Source organism: Osmia lignaria, unplaced genomic scaffold, assembly GCF_051020975.1.
Source record: "Osmia lignaria lignaria isolate PbOS001 unplaced genomic scaffold, iyOsmLign1 scaffold0011, whole genome shotgun sequence".
In the NCBI taxonomy this organism is placed as follows: Eukaryota; Metazoa; Arthropoda; class Insecta; order Hymenoptera; family Megachilidae; genus Osmia; species Osmia lignaria.
In genome coordinates, this window is record NW_027478165.1 from 5,263,874 (window position 1) to 5,285,375 (window position 21,502).

The window sequence follows — 21,502 nt, forward strand, 5'->3', positions numbered from 1 at the left end:
TTTTTTGTAGAGAATTATGTTTCCTACAATTTATGTTCTATGATATTTTTTGATCAGAAGCGTAGTTCTCGAGATATATCAAGATATTTAAAAGTTCCGAAGCCGCACCAACATAATAGAGATACAGAAACACCGTGGCCCCTTTCTTTGAGATATCTCTGCACTAAAGCGAGCTGCAAATGCCACTTCCAGCTTAGCTGTGCAGAAGAAGAACAACAAGAAGAAGAAATATCTCGAAATATGTCCGTGAGGCCCCTTCCCTTGAGATAAATCTGCAAATATCTCGGAAACGAAGCGAGCTATGGCAAAATGTTAAGAGACGTTTTTTGTAGAGAATTATGTTTCCTACAATTTATGTTCTATGATATTTTTTGATCAGAAGCGTAGTTTTCGAGATATATCGAGATATTTAAAAGTTCCGAAGCCGCACCAACATAATAGAGATACAGAAACACCGTGGCCCCTTTCTTTGAGATAACTCTGCACTATTGCGAGCTGCAAATGCCACTTCCAGCTTAGCTGTGCAGAAGAAGAACAACAAGAAGAAGAAATATCTCGAAATATGTCCGTCAGGCCCCTTCCCTTGAGATGAATCTGCAAATATCTCGGAAACGAAGAGAGCTATGGCAAAATGTTAAGAGACCTTTTTTGTAGAGAATTAAGTTTCCTACTTTTCATGTTCTATGATATTTTTTGATCAGAAGCGTAGTTTTCGAGATATATCGAGATATTTAAAAGTTCCGAAGCCGCACCAACATAATAGAGATACAGAAACACCGTGGCCCCTCCCTTTGAGATAACTCTGCACTAGTGCGAGCCGCAAATGCCACTTCCAGCTTAGCTGTGCAGAAGAAGAACAACAAGAAGAAGAAATATCTCGAAATATGTCCGTCAGGCCCCTTCCCTTGAGATGAATCTGCAAATATCTCGGAAACGAAGAGAGCTATGGCAAAATGTTAAGAGACATTTTTGGAAGAGAATTAAGTTTCCTACTTTTTATGTTCTATGATATTTTTTGATCAGATGCGTAGTTCTCGAGATATATCAAGATATTTAAAAGTTCTGAAGCCGCACCAACATAATAGAGATACAGAAACACCGTGGCCCCTTTCTTTGAGATAACTCTGCACTATTGCGAGCTGGAAATGCCACTTCCAGTTTAGCTGTGCAGAAGAAGAACATCAAGAAGAAGAAATATATCGAAATATGTCCGTTAGGCCCCTTCCCTCGTGATAAATCTGCAAATATCTCGGAAACGAAGCGAGCTATGGCAAAATGTTAAGAGACCTTTTTTGTAGAGAATTAAGTTTCCTACTTTTTATGTTCTATGATATTTTTTGATCAGATGCGCAGTTCTCGAGATATATCAAGATATTTAAAAGTTCCGAAGCCGCACCAACATAATAGAGATACAGAAACACCGTGGCCCCTTTCTTTGAGATAACTCTGCACTAGTGCGAGCCGCAAATGCCACTTCCAGCTTAGCTGTGCAGAAGAAGAACAACAAGAAGAAGAAATATCTCGAAATATGTCCGTTAGGCCCCTTCCCTTGAGATAAATCTGCAAATATCTCGGAAAGGAAGCGAGCTATGGCAAAATGTTAAGAGACCTTTTTTGTAGAGAATTAAGTTTCCTACTTTTTATGTTCTATGATATTTTTTGATCAGACGCGTAGTTCTCGAGATATATCAAGATATTTAAAAGTTCCGAAGCCGCACCAACATAATAGAGATACAGAAACACCGTGGCCCCTTTCTTTGAGATAACTCTGCACTATTGCGAGCTGCAAATGCCACTTCCAGCTTAGCTGTGCAGAAGAAGAACAACAAGAAGAAGAAATATCTCGAAATATGTCCGTCAGGCCCCTTCCCTTGAGATATATCTGCAAATATCTCGGAAACGAAACGAGCTATGGCAAAATGTTAAGAGACAGTTTTTGTAGAGAATTAAGTTTCCTACTTTTTATGTTCTATGATATTTTTTGATCAGACGAGTAGTTCTCGAGATATATCAAGATATTTAAAAGTTCCGAAGCCGCACCAACATAATAGAGATACAGAAACACCGTGGCCCCTTTCTTTGAGATAACTCTGCTCTATTGCGAGCTGCAAATGCCACTTCCAGCTTAGCTGTGCAGAAGAAGAACAACAAGGAGAAGAAATATCTCGAAATATGTCCGTCAGGCCCATTCCCTTGAGATAAATCTGCAAATATCTCGGAAACGAAGCGAGCTATGGCAAAATGTTAAGAGACCTTTTTTGTAGAGAATTAAGTTTCCTACTTTTTATGTTCTATGACATTTTTTGATCAGATGCGTAGTTCTCGAGATATATCAAGATATTTAAAAGTTCCGAAGCCGCACCAACATAATAGAGATACAGAAACACCGTGGCCCCTTTCTTTGAGATAACTCTGCACTATTGCGAGCTGTAAATGCCACTTCCAGCTTAGCTGTGCAGAAGAAGAACAACAAGAAGAAGAAATATCTCGAAATATGTCCGTCAGGCCCCTTCCCTTGAGATAAATCTGCAAATATCTCGGAAACGAAGTGAGCTATGGCAAAATGTTAAGAGACCTTTTTTGTAGAGAATTAAGTTTCCTACTTTTTATGTTCTATGATATTTTTTGATCAGATGCGTAGTTCTCGAGATATATCAAGATATTTAAAAGTTCCGAAGCCGCACCAACATAATAGAGATACAGAAACACCGTGGCCCCTTTCTTTGAGATAACTCTGCACTATTGCGAGCTGCAAATGCCACTTCCAGCTTAGCTGTGCAGAGGAAGAACAACAAGAAGAAGAAATATCTCGAAATATGTCCGTCAGGCCAGTTCCTTTGAGCTGAATCTGCAAATATCTCGGAAACGAAGCGAGCTATGGCAAAATGTTAAGAGACGTTTTTTGTAGAGAATTATGTTTCCTACAATTTATGTTCTATGATATTTTTTGATCAGAAGCGTAGTTTTCGAGATATATCGAGATATTTAAAAGTTCCGAAGCCTTACCAACATAATAGAGATACAGAATCACCGTGGCCCCTTTCTTTGAGATAACTGTGCACTAGTGCGAGCCGCAAATGCCACTTCCAGCTTAGCTGTGCAGAAGAAGAACAACAAGAAGAAGAAATATCTCGAAATATGTCCGTGAGGCCCCTTCCCTTGAGATAAATCTGCAAATATCTCGGAAACGAAGCGAGCTATGGCAAAATGTTAAGAGACCTTATTTGTAGAGAATTAAGTTTCCTACTTTTTATGTTCTATGATATTTTTTGATCAGATGCGTAGTTCTCGAGATATATCAAGATATTTAAAAGTTCCGAAACCGCACCAACATAATAGAGATACAGAAACACCGTGGCCCCTTTCTTTGAGATAACTCTGCACTATTGCGAGCTGCAAATGCCACTTCCAGCTTAGCTGTGCAGAAGAAGAACAACAAGAAGAAGAAGTATCTCGAAATATGTCCGTCAGGCCCCTTCCCTTGAGATAAATCTGCAAATATCTCGGAAACGAAGAGAGCTATGGCAAAATGTTAAGAGACCTTTTTTGTAGAGAATTAAGTTTCCTACTTTTTATGTTGTATGATATTTTTTGATCAGATGCGTAGTTCTCGAGATATATCAAGATATTTAAAAGTTCCGAAGCCGCACCAACATAATAGAGATACAGAAACACCGTGGCCCCTTTCTTTGAGATAACTCTGCACTATTGCGAGCTGTAAATGCCAATTCCAGCTTAGCTGTGCAGAAGAAGAACAACAAGAAGAAGAAATATCTCGAAATATGTCCGTCAGGCCCCTGCCCTTGAGATATATCTGCAAATATCTCGGAAACGAAGCGAGCTATGGCAAAATGTTAAGAGACCTTTTTTGTAGAGAATTATGTTTCCTACAATTTATGTTCTATGATATTTTTTGATCAGAAGCGTAGTTTTCGAGATATATCGAGATATTTAAAAGTTCCGAAGCCTTACCAACATAATAGAGATACAGAATCACCGTGGCCCCTTTCTTTGAGATAACTGTGCACTAGTGCGAGCCGCAAATGCCACTTCCAGCTTAGCTGTGCAGAAGAAGAACAACAAGAAGAAGAAATATCTCGAAATATGTCCGTCAGGCCCCTTCCCTTGAGATAAATCTGCAAATATCTCGGAAACGAAGCGAGCTATGGCAAAATGTTAAGAGACCGTTTTTGTAGAGAATTAAGTTTCCTACTTTTTATGTTCTATGATATTTTTTGATCAGACGCGTAGTTCTCGAGATATATCAAGATATTTAAAAGTTCCGAAGCCGCACCAACATAATAGAGATACAGAAACACCGTGGCCCCTTTCTTTGAGATATCTCTGCACTATTGCGAGCTGCAAATGCCACTTCCAGCTTAGCTGTGCAGAAGAAGAACAACAAGAAGAAGAAATATCTCGAAATATGTCCGTCAGGCCCCTTCCCTTGAGATAAATCTGCAAATATCTCGGAAACGAAGCGAGCTATGGCAAAATGTTAAGAGACCTTATTTGTAGAGAATTAAGTTTCCTACTTTTTATGTTCTATGATATTTTTTGATCAGAAGCGTAGTTTTCCAGATATATCGAGATATTTAAAAGTTCCGAAGCCGCACCAACGTAATAGAGATACAGAAACACCGTGGCCCCTTTCTTTGAGATAACTCTGCACTATTGCGAGCTGCAAATGCCACTTCCAGCTTAGCTGTGCAGAAGAAGAACAACAAGAAGAAATATCTCGAAATATGTCCGTCAGGACCCATCCCTTGAGATATATCTGCAAATATCTCGGAAACCAAACGAGCTATGGCAAAATCTTAAGAGACCTTTTTTGTAGAGAATTAATTTTCCTACTTTTTCTGTTCTATGATACTTTTTGATCAGATGCGTAGTTCTCGAGATATATCAAGATATTTAAAAGTTCCGAAGCCGCACCAACAGAATAGAGATACAGAAACACCGTGGCCCCTTTCTTTGAGATATCTCTGCACTAAAGCGAGCTGGAAATGCCACTTCCAGCTTAGCTGTGCAGAAGAAGAACAACAAGAAGAAGAAGTATCTCGAAATATGTCCGTCAGGCCCCTTCCCTTGAGATAAATCTGCAAATATCTCGGAAACGAAGAGAGCTATGGCAAAATGTTAAGAGACCTTTTTTGTAGAGAATTAAGTTTCCTACTTTTTATGTTGTATGATATTTTTTGATCAGATGCGTAGTTCTCGAGATATATCAAGATATTTAAAAGTTCCGAAGCCGCACCAACATAATAGAGATACAGAAACACCGTGGCCCCTTTCTTTGAGATAACTCTGCACTATTGCGAGCTGTAAATGCCAATTCCAGCTTAGCTGTGCAGAAGAAGAACAACAAGAAGAAGAAATATCTCGAAATATGTCCGTCAGGCCCCTGCCCTTGAGATATATCTGCAAATATCTCGGAAACGAAGCGAGCTATGGCAAAATGTTAAGAGACCTTTTTTGTAGAGAATTATGTTTCCTACAATTTATGTTCTATGATATTTTTTGATCAGATGCGTAGTTCTCGAGATATATCAAGATATTTAAAAGTTCCGAAGCCGCACCAACATAATAGAGATACAGAAACACCGTGGCCCCTTTCTTTGAGATAACTCTGCACTATTGCGAGCTGCAAATGCCACTTCCAGCTTAGCTGTGCAGAGGAAGAACAACAAGAAGAAGAAATATCTCGAAATATGTCCGTAAGGCCAGTTCCTTTGAGCTGAATCTGCAAATATCTCGGAAACGAAGCGAGCTATGGCAAAATGTTAAGAGACGTTTTTTGTAGAGAATTATGTTTCCTACAATTTATGTTCTATGATATTTTTTGATCAGAAGCGTAGTTTTCGAGATATATCGAGATATTTAAAAGTTCCGAAGCCTTACCAACATAATAGAGATACAGAAACACCGTGGCCCCTTTCTTTGAGATAACTGTGCACTAGTGCGAGCCGCAAATGCCACTTCCAGCTTAGCTGTGCAGAAGAAGAACAACAAGAAGAAGAAATATCTCGAAATATGTCCGTCAGGCCCCTTCCCTTGAGATAAATCTGCAAATATCTCGGAAACGAAGCGAGCTATGGCAAAATGTTAAGAGACCGTTTTTGTAGAGAATTAAGTTTCCTACTTTTTATGTTCTATGATATTTTTTGATCAGACGCGTAGTTCTCGAGATATATCAAGATATTTAAAAGTTCCGAAGCCGCACCAACATAATAGAGATACAGAAACACCGTGGCCCCTTTCTTTGAGATATCTCTGCACTATTGCGAGCTGCAAATGCCACTTCCAGCTTAGCTGTGCAGAAGAAGAACAACAAGAAGAAGAAATATCTCGAAATATGTCCGTCAGGACCCATCCCTTGAGATATATCTGCAAATATCTCGGAAACCAAACGAGCTATGGCAAAATCTTAAGAGACCTTTTTTGTAGAGAATTAAGTTTCCTACTTTTTATGTTCTATGATATTTTTTGATCAGATGCGTAGTTCTCGAGATGTATCAAGATATTTAAAAGTTCCGAAGCCGCACCAACATAATAGAGATACAGAAACACCGTGGCCCCTTTCTTTGAGATAACTCTGCGCTATTGCGAGCTGGAAATGCCACTTCCAGTTTAGCTGTGCAGAAGAAGAACAACAAGAAGAAGAAATATCTCGAAATATGTCCGTCAGGCCCCTTCCCTTGAGATATATCTGGAAATATCTCGGAAACGAAACGAGCTATGGCAAAATGTTAACAGACCTTTTTTGTAGAGAATTATGTTTCCTACACTTTATGTTCTATGATATTTTTTGATCAGAAGCGTAGTTTTCGAGATATATCGAGATATTTAAAAGTTCCGAAGCCGCACCAACATAATAGAGATACAGAAACACCGTGGCCTCTTTCTCTGAGATAACTCTGCACTATTGCGAGCTGCAAATGCCACTTCCAGCTTAGCTGTGCAGAAGAAGAACAACAAGAAGAAGAAATATCTCGAAATATGTCCCTCAGGCACCTTCCCTTGAGATAAATCTGCAAATATCTCGGAAACGAAGCGAGCTAAGGCAAAATGTTAAGAGACCTTTTTTGTAGAGAATTAAGTTTCCTACTTTTTATGTTGTATGATATTTTTTGATCAGATGCGTAGTTCTCGAGATATATCAAGATATTTAAAAGTTCCGAAGCCGCACCTACATAATAGAGATACAGAAACACCGTGGCCCCTTTCTTTGAGATAACTCTGCACTATTGCGAGCTGTAAATGCCACTTCCAGCTTAGCTGTGCGGAAGAAGAACAAGAAGAAGGAGAAATATCTCGAAATATGTCCGTCAGGCCCCTTCCCTTGAGATATATCTGCAAATATCTCGGAAACGAAACGAGCTATGGCAAAATGTTAAGAGACCTTTTTTGTAGAGAATTATGTTTCCTACACTTTATGTTCTATGATATTTTTTGATCAGAAGCGTAGTTTTCGAGATATATCGAGATATTTAAAAGTTCCGAAGCCGCACCAACATAATAGAGATACAGAAACACCGTGGCCTCTTTCTCTGAGATAACTCTGCACTATTGCGAGCTGCAAATGCCACTTCCAGCTTAGCTGTGCAGAAGAAGAACAACAAGAATAAGAAATATTTCGAAATATGTCCGTCAGGCCCCTTCCCTTGAGATAGATCTGCAAATATCTCGGAAACGAAGCGAGCTATGGCAAAATGTTAAGAGACCTTTTTTGTAGAGAATTATGTTTCCTACAATTTACCTTCTATGATATTTTTTGATCAGAAGCGTAGTTTTCGAGATATATCGAGATATTTAAAAGTTCCGAAGCCGCACCAACATAATAGAGATACAGAAACACCGTGGCCCCTTTCTTTGAGATAACTCTGCGTTTAGTGCGAGCCGCAAATGCCACTTCCAGCTTAGCTGTGCAGAAGAAGAACAACAAGAAGAAGAAATATCTCGAAATATGTCCGTCAGGCCCCTTCCCTTGAGATAAATCTGCAAATATCTCGGAAACGAAGCGAGCTATTGCAAAATGTTAAGACACCTTTTTTGTAGAGAATTAAGTTTCCTACTTTTTATGTTCTATGATATTTTTTGATCAGATGCGTAGTTCTCGAGATATATCAAGATATTTAAAAGTTCCGAAGCCGCACCAACATAATAGAGATACAGAAACACCGTGGCCCCTTTCTGTGAGATAACTCTGCACTATTGTGAGCTGTAAATGCCACTTCCAGCTTAGCTGTGCAGAAGAAGAACAACAAGAAGAAGAAATATCTCGAAATCTGTCCGACAGGCCCCTTCCCTTGAGATAAATCTGCAAATATCTCGGAAACGAAGCGAGCTATGGCAAAACGTTAAGAAACCTTTTTTGTAGAGAATTAAGTTCCCTACTTTTTATGTTCTATGATATTTTTTGATCAGACGCGTAGTTCTCGAGATATATCAAGATATTTAAAAGTTCCGAAGCCGCACCAACATAATAGAGATACAGAAACACCGTGGCCCCTTTCTTTGAGATATCTCTGCACTATTGCGAGCTGCAAATGCCACTTCCAGCTTAGCTGTGCAGAAGAAGAACAACAAGAAGAAGAAATATCTCGAAATATGTCCGTCAGGACCCATCCCTTGAGATATATCTGCAAATATCTCGGAAACCAAACGAGCTATGGCAAAATCTTAAGAGACCTTTTTTGTAGAGAATTAAGTTTCCTACTTTTTATGTTCTATGATATTTTTTGATCAGATGCGTAGTTCTCGAGATGTATCAAGATATTTAAAAGTTCCGAAGCCGCACCAACATAATAGAGATACAGAAACACCGTGGCCCCTTTCTTTGAGATAACTCTGCGCTATTGCGAGCTGGAAATGCCACTTCCAGTTTAGCTGTGCAGAAGAAGAACAACAAGAAGAAGAAATATCTCGAAATATGTCCGTCAGGCCCCTTCCCTTGAGATATATCTGCAAATATCTCGGAAACGAAACGAGCTATGGCAAAATGTTAACAGACCTTTTTTGTAGAGAATTATGTTTCCTACACTTTATGTTCTATGATATTTTTTGATCAGAAGCGTAGTTTTCGAGATATATCGAGATATTTAAAAGTTCCGAAGCCGCACCAACATAATAGAGATACAGAAACACCGTGGCCTCTTTCTCTGAGATAACTCTGCACTATTGCGAGCTGCAAATGCCACTTCCAGCTTAGCTGTGCAGAAGAAGAACAACAAGAAGAAGAAATATCTCGAAATATGTCCCTCAGGCACCTTCCCTTGAGATAAATCTGCAAATATCTCGGAAACGAAGCGAGCTAAGGCAAAATGTTAAGAGACCTTTTTTGTAGAGAATTAAGTTTCCTACTTTTTATGTTGTATGATATTTTTTGATCAGATGCGTAGTTCTCGAGATATATCAAGATATTTAAAAGTTCCGAAGCCGCACCAACATAATAGAGATACAGAAACACCGTGGCCCCTTTCTTTGAGATAACTCTGCACTATTGCGAGCTGTAAATGTCACTTCCAGCTTAGCTGTGCGGAAGAAGAACAAGAAGAAGGAGAAATATCTCGAAATATGTCCGTCAGGCCCCTTCCCTTGAGATATATCTGCAAATATCTCGGAAACGAAACGAGCTATGGCAAAATGTTAATAGACCTTTTTTGTAGAGAATTATGTTTCCTACACTTTATGTTCTATGATATTTTTTGATCAGAAGCGTAGTTTTCGAGATATATCGAGATATTTAAAAGTTCCGAAGCCGCACCAACATAATAGAGATACAGAAACACCGTGGCCTCTTTCTCTGAGATAACTCTGCACTATTGCGAGCTGCAAATGCCACTTCCAGCTTAGCTGTGCAGAAGAAGAACAACAAGAATAAGAAATATTTCGAAATATGTCCGTCAGGCCCCTTCCCTTGAGATAGATCTGCAAATATCTCGGAAACGAAGCGAGCTATGGCAAAATGTTAAGAGACCTTTTTTGTAGAGAATTATGTTTCCTACAATTTACCTTCTATGATATTTTTTGATCAGAAGCGTAGTTTTCGAGATATATCGAGATATTTAAAAGTTCCGAAGCCGCACCAACATAATAGAGATACAGAAACACCGTGGCCCCTTTCTTTGAGATAACTCTGCGTTTAGTGCGAGCCGCAAATGCCACTTCCAGCTTAGCTGTGCAGAAGAAGAACAACAAGAAGAAGAAATATCTCGAAATATGTCCGTCAGGCCCCTTCCCTTGAGATAAATCTGCAAATATCTCCGAAACGAAGCGAGCTATGGCAAAATGTTAAGACACCTTTTCTGTAGAGAATTAAGTTTCCTACTTTTTATGTTCTATGATATTTTTTGATCAGATGCGTAGTTCTCGAGATATATCAAGATATTTAAAAGTTCCGAAGCCGCACCAACATAATAGAGATACAGAAACACCGTGGCCCCTTTCTTTGAGATAACTCTGCACTATTGCGAGCTGTAAATGCCACTTCCAGCTTAGCTGTGCAGAAGAAGAACAACAAGAAGAAGAAATATCTCGAAATATGTCCGTCAGGCCCCTTCCCTTGGGATATATCTGCAAATATCTCGGAAACGAAGCGAGCTATGGCCAATTGTTAAGAGACCTTTTTTGTAGAGAATTAAGTTTCCTACTTTTTATGTTCTATGATATATTTTGTTCAGATGCGTAGTTCTCGAGATATATCAAGATATTTAAAAGTTCCGAAGCCGCACCAACATAATAGAGATACAGAAACACCGTGGCCCCTTTCTTTGAGATAACTCTGCACTATTGCGTGCTGTAAATGCCACTTCCAGCTTAGCTGTGCAGAAGAAGAACAACAAGAAGAAGAAATATCTCGAAATATGTCCGTCAGGCCCCTTCCCTTGAGATATATCTGCAAATATCTCGGAAACGAAGCTAGCTATGGCAAAATGTTAAGAGACCTTTTTTGTAGAGAATTATGTTTCCTACAGTTTATGTTCTATGATATTCTTTGATCAGAAGCGTAGTTTTCGAGATATATCGAGATATTTAAAAGTTCCGAAGCCGCACCAACATAATAGAGATACAGAAACACCGTGGCCCCTTTCTTTGAGATAACTCTGCACTATTGCGAGCCGCAAATGCCACTTCCAGCTTAGCTGTGCAGAAGAAGAACAACAAGAAGAAGAAATATCTCGAAATATGTCCGTCAGGCCCCTTCCTTTGAGATATATCTGCAAATATCTCGGAAACGAAGCGAGCTATGGCAAAATGTTAAGAGACCTTTTATGTAGAGAATTATGTTTCCTACAATTTATGTTCTATGATATTTTTTGATCAGAAGCGTAGTTTTCGAGATATATCGAGATATTTAAAAGTTCCGAAGCCGCACCAACATAATAGAGATACAGAAACACCGTGGCCCCTTTCTTTGAGATAACTCTGCGTTTAGTGCGAGCCGCAAATGCCACTTCCAGCTTAGCTGTGCAGAAGAAGAACAACAAGAAGAAGAAATATCTCGAAATATGTCCGTCAGGCCCCTTCCCTTGAGATAAATCTGCAAATATCTCGGAAACGAAGCGAGCTATGGCAAAATGTTAAGACACCTTTTTTGTAGAGAATTAAGTTTCCTACTTTTTATGTTCTATGATATTTTTTGATCAGATGCGTAGTTCTCGAGATATATCAAGATATTTAATAGTTCCGAAGCCGCACCAACATAATAGAGATACAGAAACACCGTGGCCCCTTTCTTTGAGATAACTCTGCACTATTGCGAGCTGTAAATGCCACTTCCAGCTTAGCTGTGCAGAAGAAGAACAACAAGAAGAAGAAATATCTCGAAATATGTCCGTCAGGCCCCTTCCCTTGGGATATATCTGCAAATATCTCGGAAACGAAGCGAGCTATGGCCAATTGTTAAGAGACCTTTTTTGTAGAGAATTAAGTTTCCTACTTTTTATGTTCTATGATATTTTTTGATCAGATGGGTAGTTCTCGAGATATATCAAGATATTTAAAAGTTCCGAAGCCGCACTAACATAATAGAGATACAGAAACACCGTGGCCCCTTTCTTTGAGATAACTCTGCACTATTGCGTGCTGTAAATGCCACTTCCAGCTTAGCTGTGCAGAAGAAGAACAACAAGAAGAAGAAATATCTCGAAATATGTCCGTCAGGCCCCTTCCCTTGAGATATATCTGCAAATATCTCGGAAACGAAGCTAGCTATGGCAAAATGTTAAGAGACCTTTTTTGTAGAGAATTATGTTTCCTACAATTTATGTTCTATAATATTTTTTGATCAGAAGCGTAGTTTTCGAGATATATCGAGATATTTAAAAGTTCCGAAGCCGCACCAACATAATAGAGATACAGAAACACCGTGGCCCCTTTCTTTGAGATAACTCTGCACTATTGCGAGCCGCAAATGCCACTTCCAGCTTAGCTGTGCAGAAGAAGAACAACAAGAAGAAGAAATATCTCGAAATCTGTCCGACAGGCCCCTTCCCTTGAGATAAATCTGCAAATATCTCGGAAACGAAGCGAGCTATGGCAAAATGTTAAGACACCTTTTTTGTAGAGAATTAAGTTTCCTACTTTTTATGTTCTATGATATTTTTTGATCAGATGCGTAGTTCTCGAGATATATCAAGATATTTAAAAGTTCCGAAGCCGCACCAACATAATAGAGATACAGAAACACCGTGGCCCCTTTCTTTGAGATAACTCTGCACTATTGCGAGCTGTAAATGCCACTTCCAGCTTAGCTGTGCAGAAGAAGAACAACAAGAAGAAGAAATATCTCGAAATATGTCCGTCAGGCCCCTTCCCTTGGGATATATCTGCAAATATCTCGGAAACGAAGCGAGCTATGGCCAATTGTTAAGAGACCTTTTTTGTAGAGAATTAAGTTTCCTACTTTTTATGTTCTATGATATTTTTTGATCAGATGGGTAGTTCTCGAGATATATCAAGATATTTAAAAGTTCCGAAGCCGCACTAACATAATAGAGATACAGAAACACCGTGGCCCCTTTCTTTGAGATAACTCTGCACTATTGCGTGCTGTAAATGCCACTTCCAGCTTAGCTGTGCAGAAGAAGAACAACAAGAAGAAGAAATATCTCGAAATATGTCCGTCAGGCCCCTTCCCTTGAGATATATCTGCAAATATCTCGGAAACGAAGCTAGCTATGGCAAAATGTTAAGAGACCTTTTTTGTAGAGAATTATGTTTCCTACAATTTATGTTCTATAATATTTTTTGATCAGAAGCGTAGTTTTCGAGATATATCGAGATATTTAAAAGTTCCGAAGCCGCACCAACATAATAGAGATACAGAAACACCGTGGCCCCTTTCTTTGAGATAACTCTGCACTATTGCGAGCCGCAAATGCCACTTCCAGCTTAGCTGTGCAGAAGAAGAACAACAAGAAGAAGAAATATCTCGAAATATGTCCGTCAGGCCCCTTCCCTTGAGATGTATCTGCAAATATCTCGGAAACGAAGCGAGCTATGGCAAAATGTTAAGAGACCTTTTTTGTAGAGAATTATGTTTCCTACAATTTATGTTCTATGATATTTTTTGATCAGAAGCGTAGTTTTCGAGATATATCGAGATATTTAAAAGTTCCGAAGCCGCACCAACATAATAGAGATACAGAAACACCGTGGCCCCTTTCTTTGAGATAACTCTGCGTTTAGTGCGAGCCGCAAATGCCACTTCCAGCTTAGCTGTGCAGAAGAAGAACAACAAGAAGAAGAAATATCTCGAAATATGTCCGTCAGGCCCCTTCCCTTGAGATAAATCTGCAAATATCTCGGAAACGAAGCGAGCTATGGCAAAATGTTAAGAGACCTTTTTTGTAGAGAATTAAGTTTCCTACTTTTTATGTTCTATAATATTTTTGGATCAGATGCGTAGTTCTCGAGATATATCAAGATATTTAAAAGTTCCGAAGCCGCACCAACATAATAGAGATACAGAAACACCGTGGCCCCTTTCTTTGAGATAACTCTGCACTATTGTGAGCTGTAAATGCCACTTCCAGTTTAGCTGTGCAGAAGAAGAACAACAAGAAGAAGAAATATCTCGAAATATGTCCGTCAGGCCCCTTCCCTTGAGATAAATCTGCAAATATCTCGGAAACGAAGCGAGCTATGGCAAAATGTTAAGAGACCTTTTTTGTAGAGAATTAAGTTTCCTACTTTTTATGTTCTATAATATTTTTTGATCAGATGCGTAGTTCTCGAGATATATCAAGATATTTAAAAGTTCCGAAGCCGCACCAACATAATAGAGATACAGAAACACCGTTGCCCCTTTCTTTGAGATAACTCTGCACTATTGTGAGCTGTAAATGCCACTTCCAGCTTAGCTGTGCAGAAGAAGAACAACAAGAAGAAGAAATATCTCGAAATCTGTCCGACAGGCCCCTTCCCTTGAGATAAATCTGCAAATATCTCGGAAACGAAGCGAGCTATGGCAAAACATTAAGAAACCTTTTTTGTAGAGAATTAAGTTTCCTACTTTTTATGTTGTATGATATTTTTTGATCAGATGCGTAGTTCTCGAGATATATCAAGATATTTAAAAGTTCCGAAGCCGCACCAACATAATAGAGATACAGAAACACCGTGGCCCCTTTCTTTGAGATAACTCTGCACTAGTGCGAGCCGCAAATGCCACTTCCAGCTTAGCTGTGCAGAAGAAGAACAACAAGAAGAAGAAATATCTCGAAAAATGTCCGTCAGGCCCCTTCCCTTGAGATGTATCTGCAAATATCTCGGAAACGAAGCGAGCTATGGCAAAATGTTAAGAGACCTTTTTTGTAGAGAATTATGTTTCCTACAATTTATGTTCTATGATATTTTTTGATCAGAAGCGTAGTTTTCGAGATATATCGAGATATTTAAAAGTTCCGAAGCCGCACCAACATAATAGAGATACAGAAACACCGTGGCCCCTTTCTTTGAGATAACTCTGCGTTTAGTGCGAGCCGCAAGTGCCACTTCCAGCTTAGCTGTGCAGAAGAAGAACAACAAGAAGAAGAAATATCTCGAAATATGTCCGTCAGGCCCCTTCCCTTGAGATAAATCTGCAAATATCTCGGAAACGAAGCGAGCTATGGCAAAATGTTAAGACACCTTTTTTGTAGAGAATTAAGTTTCCTACTTTTTATGTTCTATGATATTTTTTGATCAGATGCGTAGTTCTCGAGATATATCAAGATATTTAAAAGTTCCGAAGCCGCACCAACATAATAGAGATACAGAAACACCGTGGCCCCTTTCTTTGAGATAACTCTGCGTTTAGTGCGAGCCGCAAGTGCCACTTCCAGCTTAGCTGTGCAGAAGAAGAACAACAAGAAGAAGAAATATCTCGAAATATGTCCGTCAGGCCCCTTCCCTTGAGATAAATCTGCAAATATCTCGGAAACGAAGCGAGCTATGGCAAAATGTTAAGACACCTTTTTTGTAGAGAATTAAGTTTCCTACTTTTTATGTTCTATGATATTTTTTGATCAGATGCGTAGTTCTCGAGATATATCAAGATATTTAAAAGTTCCGAAGCCGCACCAACATAATAGAGATACAGAAACACCGTGGCCCCTTTCTTTGAGATAACTCTGCACTATTGCGAGCTGGAAACGCCACTTCCAGTTTAGCTGTGCAGAAGAAGAACAACAAGAAGAAGAAATATCTCGAAATATGTCCGTCAGGCCCCTTCCCTTGAGATAAATCTGCAAATATCTCGGAAACGAAGCGAGCTATGGCAAAATGTTAAGAGACCTTTTTTGTAGAGAATTAAGTTTCCTACTTTTTATGTTCTATAATATTTTTGGATCAGATGCGTAGTTCTCGAGATATATCAAGATATTTAAAAGTTCCGAAGCCGCACCAACATAATAGAGATACAGAAACACCGTGGCCCCTTTCTTTGAGATAACTCTGCACTATTGTGAGCTGTAAATGCCACTTCCAGTTTAGCTGTGCAGAAGAAGAACAACAAGAAGAAGAAATATCTCGAAATATGTCCGTCAGGCCCCTTCCCTTGAGATATATCTGCAAATATCTCGGAAACGAAGCTAGCTATGGCAAAATCTTAAGAGACCTTTTTTGTAGAGAATTATGTTTCCTACAATTTATCTTCTATGATATTTTTTGATCAGAAGCGTAGTTTTCGAGATATATCGAGATATTTAAAAGTTCCGAAGCCGCACCAACATAATAGAGATACAGAAACACCGTGGCCCCTTTCTTTGAGATAACTCTGCACTATTGCGAGCCGCAAATGCCACTTCCAGCTTAGCTGTGCAGAAGAAGAACAACAAGAAGAAGAAATATCTCGAAAAATGTCCGTCAGGCCCCTTCCCTTGAGATGTATCTGCAAATATCTCGGAAACGAAGCGAGCTATGGCAAAATGTTAAGAGACCTTTTTTGTAGAGAATTATGTTTCCTACAATTTATGTTCTATGATATTTTTTGATCAGAAGCGTAGTTTTCGAGATATATCGATATATTTAAAAGTTCCGAAGCCGCACCAACATAATAGAGATACAGAAACACCGTGGCCCCTTTCTTTGAGATAACTCTGCGTTTAGTGCGAGCCGCAAGTGCCACTTCCAGCTTAGCTGTGCAGAAGAAGAACAACAAGAAGAAGAAATATCTCGAAATATGTCCGTCAGGCCCCTTCCCTTGAGATAAATCTGCAAATATCTCGGAAACGAAGCGAGCTATGGCAAAATGTTAAGACACCTTTTTTGTAGAGAATTAAGTTTCCTACTTTTTATGTTCTATGATATTTTTTGATCAGATGCGTAGTTCTCGAGATATATCAAGATATTTAAAAGTTCCGAAGCCGCACCAACATAATAGAGATACAGAAACACCGTGGCCCCTTTCTTTGAGATAACTCTGCACTATTGCGAGCTGGAAACGCCACTTCCAGTTTAGCTGTGCAGAAGAAGAACAACAAGAAGAAGAAATATCTCGAAATATGTCCGTCAGGCCCCTTCCCTTGAGATAAATCTGCAAATATCTCGGAAACGAAGCGAGCTATGGCAAAATGTTAAGAGACCTTTTTTGTAGAGAATTAAGTTTCCTACTTTTTATGTTCTGTAATATTTTTGGATCAGATGCGTAGTTCTCGAGATATATCAAGATATTTAAAAGTTCCGAAGCCGCACCAACATAATAGAGATACAGAAACACCGTGGCCCCTTTCTTTGAGATAACTCTGCACTATTGTGAGCTGTAAATGCCACTTCCAGTTTAGCTGTGCAGAAGAAGAACAACAAGAAGAAGAAATATCTCGAAATATGTCCGTCAGGCCCCTTCCCTTGAGATAAATCTGCAAATATCTCGGAAACGAAGCGAGCTATGGCAAAATGTTAAGACACCTTTTTTGTAGAGAATTAAGTTTCCTACTTTTTATGTTCTATGATATTTTTTGATCAGATGCGTAGTTCTCGAGATATATCAAGATATTTAAAAGTTCCGAAGCCGCACCAACATAATAGAGATACAGAAACACCGTGGCCCCTTTCTTTGAGATAACTCTGCACTATTGCGAGCTGGAAACGCCACTTCCAGTTTAGCTGTGCAGAAGAAGAACAACAAGAAGAAGAAATATCTCGAAATATGTCCGTCAGGCCCCTTCCCTTGAGATATATCTGCAAATATCTCGGAAACGAAGCTAGCTATGGCAAAATGTTAAGAGACCTTTTTTGTAGAGAATTATGTTTCCTACAATTTATCTTCTATGATATTTTTTGATCAGAAGCGTAGTTTTCGAGATATATCGAGATATTTAAAAGTTCCGAAGCCGCACCAACATAATAGAGATACAGAAACACCGTGGCCCCTTTCTTTGAGATAACTCTGCACTATTGCGAGCCGCAAATGCCACTTCCAGCTTAGCTGTGCAGAAGAAGAACAACAAGAAGAAGAAATATCTCGAAAAATGTCCGTCAGGCCCCTTCCCTTGAGATGTATCTGCAAATATCTCGGAAACGAAGCGAGCTATGGCAAAATGTTAAGAGACCTTTTTTGTAGAGAATTATGTTTCCTACAATTTATGTTCTATGATATTTTTTGATCAGAAGCGTAGTTTTCGAGATATATCGAGATATTTAAAAGTTCCGAAGCCGCACCAACATAATAGAGATACAGAAACACCGTGGCCCCTTTCTTTGAGATAACTCTGCGTTTAGTGCGAGCCGCAAGTGCCACTTCCAGCTTAGCTGTGCAGAAGAAGAACAACAAGAAGAAGAAATATCTCGAAATATGTCCGTCAGGCCCCTTCCCTTGAGATAAATCTGCAAATATCTCGGAAACGAAGCGAGCTATGGCAAAATGTTAAGACACCTTTTTTGTAGAGAATTAAGTTTCCTACTTTTTATGTTCTATGATATTTTTTGATCAGATGCGTAGTTCTCGAGATATATCAAGATATTTAAAAGTTCCGAAGCCGCACCAACATAATAGATACAGAAACACCGTGGCCCCTTTCTTTGAGATAACTCTGCACTATTGCGAGCTGGAAACGCCACTTCCAGTTTAGCTGTGCAGAAGAAGAACAACAAGAAGAAGAAATATCTCGAAATATGTCCGTCAGGCCCCTTCCCTTGAGATAAATCTGCAAATATCTCGGAAACGAAGCGAGCTATGGCAAAATGTTAAGAGACCTTTTTTGTAGAGAATTAAGTTTCCTACTTTTTATGTTCTGTAATATTTTTGGATCAGATGCGTAGTTCTCGAGATATATCAAGATATTTAAAAGTTCCGAAGCCGCACCAACATAATAGAGATACAGAAACACCGTGGCCCCTTTCTTTGAGATAACTCTGCACTATTGTGAGCTGTAAATGCCACTTCCAGTTTAGCTGTGCAGAAGAAGAACAACAAGAAGAAGAAATATCTCGAAATATGTCCGTCAGGCCCCTTCCCTTGAGATATATCTGCAAATATCTCGGAAACGAAGCTAGCTATGGCAAAATGTTAAGAGACCTTTTTTGTAGAGAATTATGTTTCCTACAATTTATCTTCTATGATATTTTTTGATCAGAAGCGTAGTTTTCGAGATATATCGAGATATTTAAAAGTTCCGAAGCCGCACCAACATAATAGAGATACAGAAACACCGTGGCCCCTTTCTTTGAGATAACTCTGCACTATTGCGAGCCGCAAATGCCACTTCCAGCTTAGCTGTGCAGAAGAAGAACAACAAGAAGAAGAAATATCTCGAAAAATGTCCGTCAGGCCCCTTCCCTTGAGATGTATCTGCAAATATCTCGGAAACGAAGCGAGCTATGGCAAAATGTTAAGAGACCTTTTTTGTAGAGAATTATGTTTCCTACAATTTATGTTCTATGATATTTTTTGATCAGAAGCGTAGTTTTCGAGATATATCGAGATATTTAAAAGTTCCGAAGCCGCACCAACATAATAGAGATACAGAAACACCGTGGCCCCTTTCTTTGAGATAACTCTGCGTTTAGTGCGAGCCGCAAGTGCCACTTCCAGCTTAGCTGTGCAGAAGAAGAACAACAAGAAGAAGAAATATCTCGAAATATGTCCGTCAGGCCCCTTCCCTTGAGATAAATCTGCAAATATCTCGGAAACGAAGCGAGCTATGGCAAAATGTTAAGACACCTTTTTTGTAGAGAATTAAGTTTCCTACTTTTTATGTTCTATGATATTTTTTGATCAGATGCGTAGTTCTCGAGATATATCAAGATATTTAAAAGTTCCGAAGCCGCACCAACATAATAGATACAGAAACACCGTGGCCCCTTTCTTTGAGATAACTCTGCACTATTGCGAGCTGGAAACGCCACTTCCAGTTTAGCTGTGCAGAAGAAGAACAACAAGAAGAAGAAATATCTCGAAATATGTCCGTCAGGCCCCTTCCCTTGAGATAAATCTGCAAATATCTCGGAAACGAAGCGAGCTATGGCAAAATGTTAAGAGACCTTTTTTGTAGAGAATTAAGTTTCCTACTTTTTATGTTCTGTAATATTTTTGGATCAGATGCGTAGTTCTCGAGATATATCAAGATATTTAAAAGTTCCGAAGCCGCACCAACATAATAGAGATACAGAAACACCGTGGCCCCTTTCTTTGAGATAACTCTGCACTATTGTGAGCTGTAAATGCCACTTCCAGTTTAGCTGTGCAGAAGAAGAACAACAAGAAGAAGAAATATCTCGAAATATGTCCGTCAGGCCCCTTCCCTTGAGATATATCTGCAAATATCTCGGAAACGAAGCTAGCTATGGCAAAATGTTAAGAGACCTTTTTTGTAGAGAATTATGTTTCCTACAATTTATGTTCTATGATATTTTTTGATCAGAAGCGTAGTTTTCGAGATATATCGAGATATTTAAAAGTTCCGAAGCCGCACCAACATAATAGAGATACAGAAACACCGTGGCCCCTTTCTTTGAGATAACTCTGCGTTTAGTGCGAGCCGCAAGTGCCACTTCCAGCTTAGCTGTGCAGAAGAAGAACAACAAGAAGAAGAAATATCTCGAAATATGTCCGTCAGGCCCCTTCCCTTGAGATAAATCTGCAAATATCTCGGAAACGAAGCGAGCTATGGCAAAATGTTAAGACACCTTTTTTGTAGAGAATTAAGTTTCCTACTTTTTATGTTCTATGATATTTTTTGATCAGATGCGTAGTTCTCGAGATATATCAAGATATTTAAAAGTTCCGAAGCCGCACCAACATAATAGAGATACAGAAACACCGTGGCCCCTTTCTTTGAGATAACTCTGCACTATTGCGAGCTGGAAACGCCACTTCCAGTTTAGCTGTGCAGAAGAAGAACAACAAGAAGAAGAAATATCTCGAAATATGTCCGTCAGGCCCCTTCCCTTGAGATAAATCTGCAAATATCTCGGAAACGAAGCGAGCTATGGCAAAATGTTAAGAGACCTTTTTTGTAGAGAATTAAGTTTCCTACTTTTTATGTTCTGTAATATTTTTGGATCAGATGCGTAGTTCTCGAGATATATCAAGATATTTAAAAGTTCCGAAGCCGCACCAACATAATAGAGATACAGAAACACCGTGGCCCCTTTCTTTGAGATAACTCTGCACTATTGTGAGCTGTAAATGCCACTTCCAGTTTAGCTGTGCAGAAGAAGAACAACAAGAAGAAGAAATATCTCGAAATATGTCCGTCAGGCCCCTTCCCTTGAGATATATCTGCAAATATCTCGGAAACGAAGCTAGCTATGGCAAAATGTTAAGAGACCTTTTTTGTAGAGAATTATGTTTCCTACAATTTATCTTCTATGATATTTTTTGATCAGAAGCGTAGTTTTCGAGATATATCGAGATATTTAAAAGTTCCGAAGCCGCACCAACATAATAGAGATACAGAAACACCGTGGCCCCTTTCTTTGAGATAACTCTGCACTATTGCGAGCCGCAAATGCCACTTCCAGCTTAGCTGTGCAGAAGAAGAACAACAAGAAGAAGAAATATCTCGAAATATGTCCG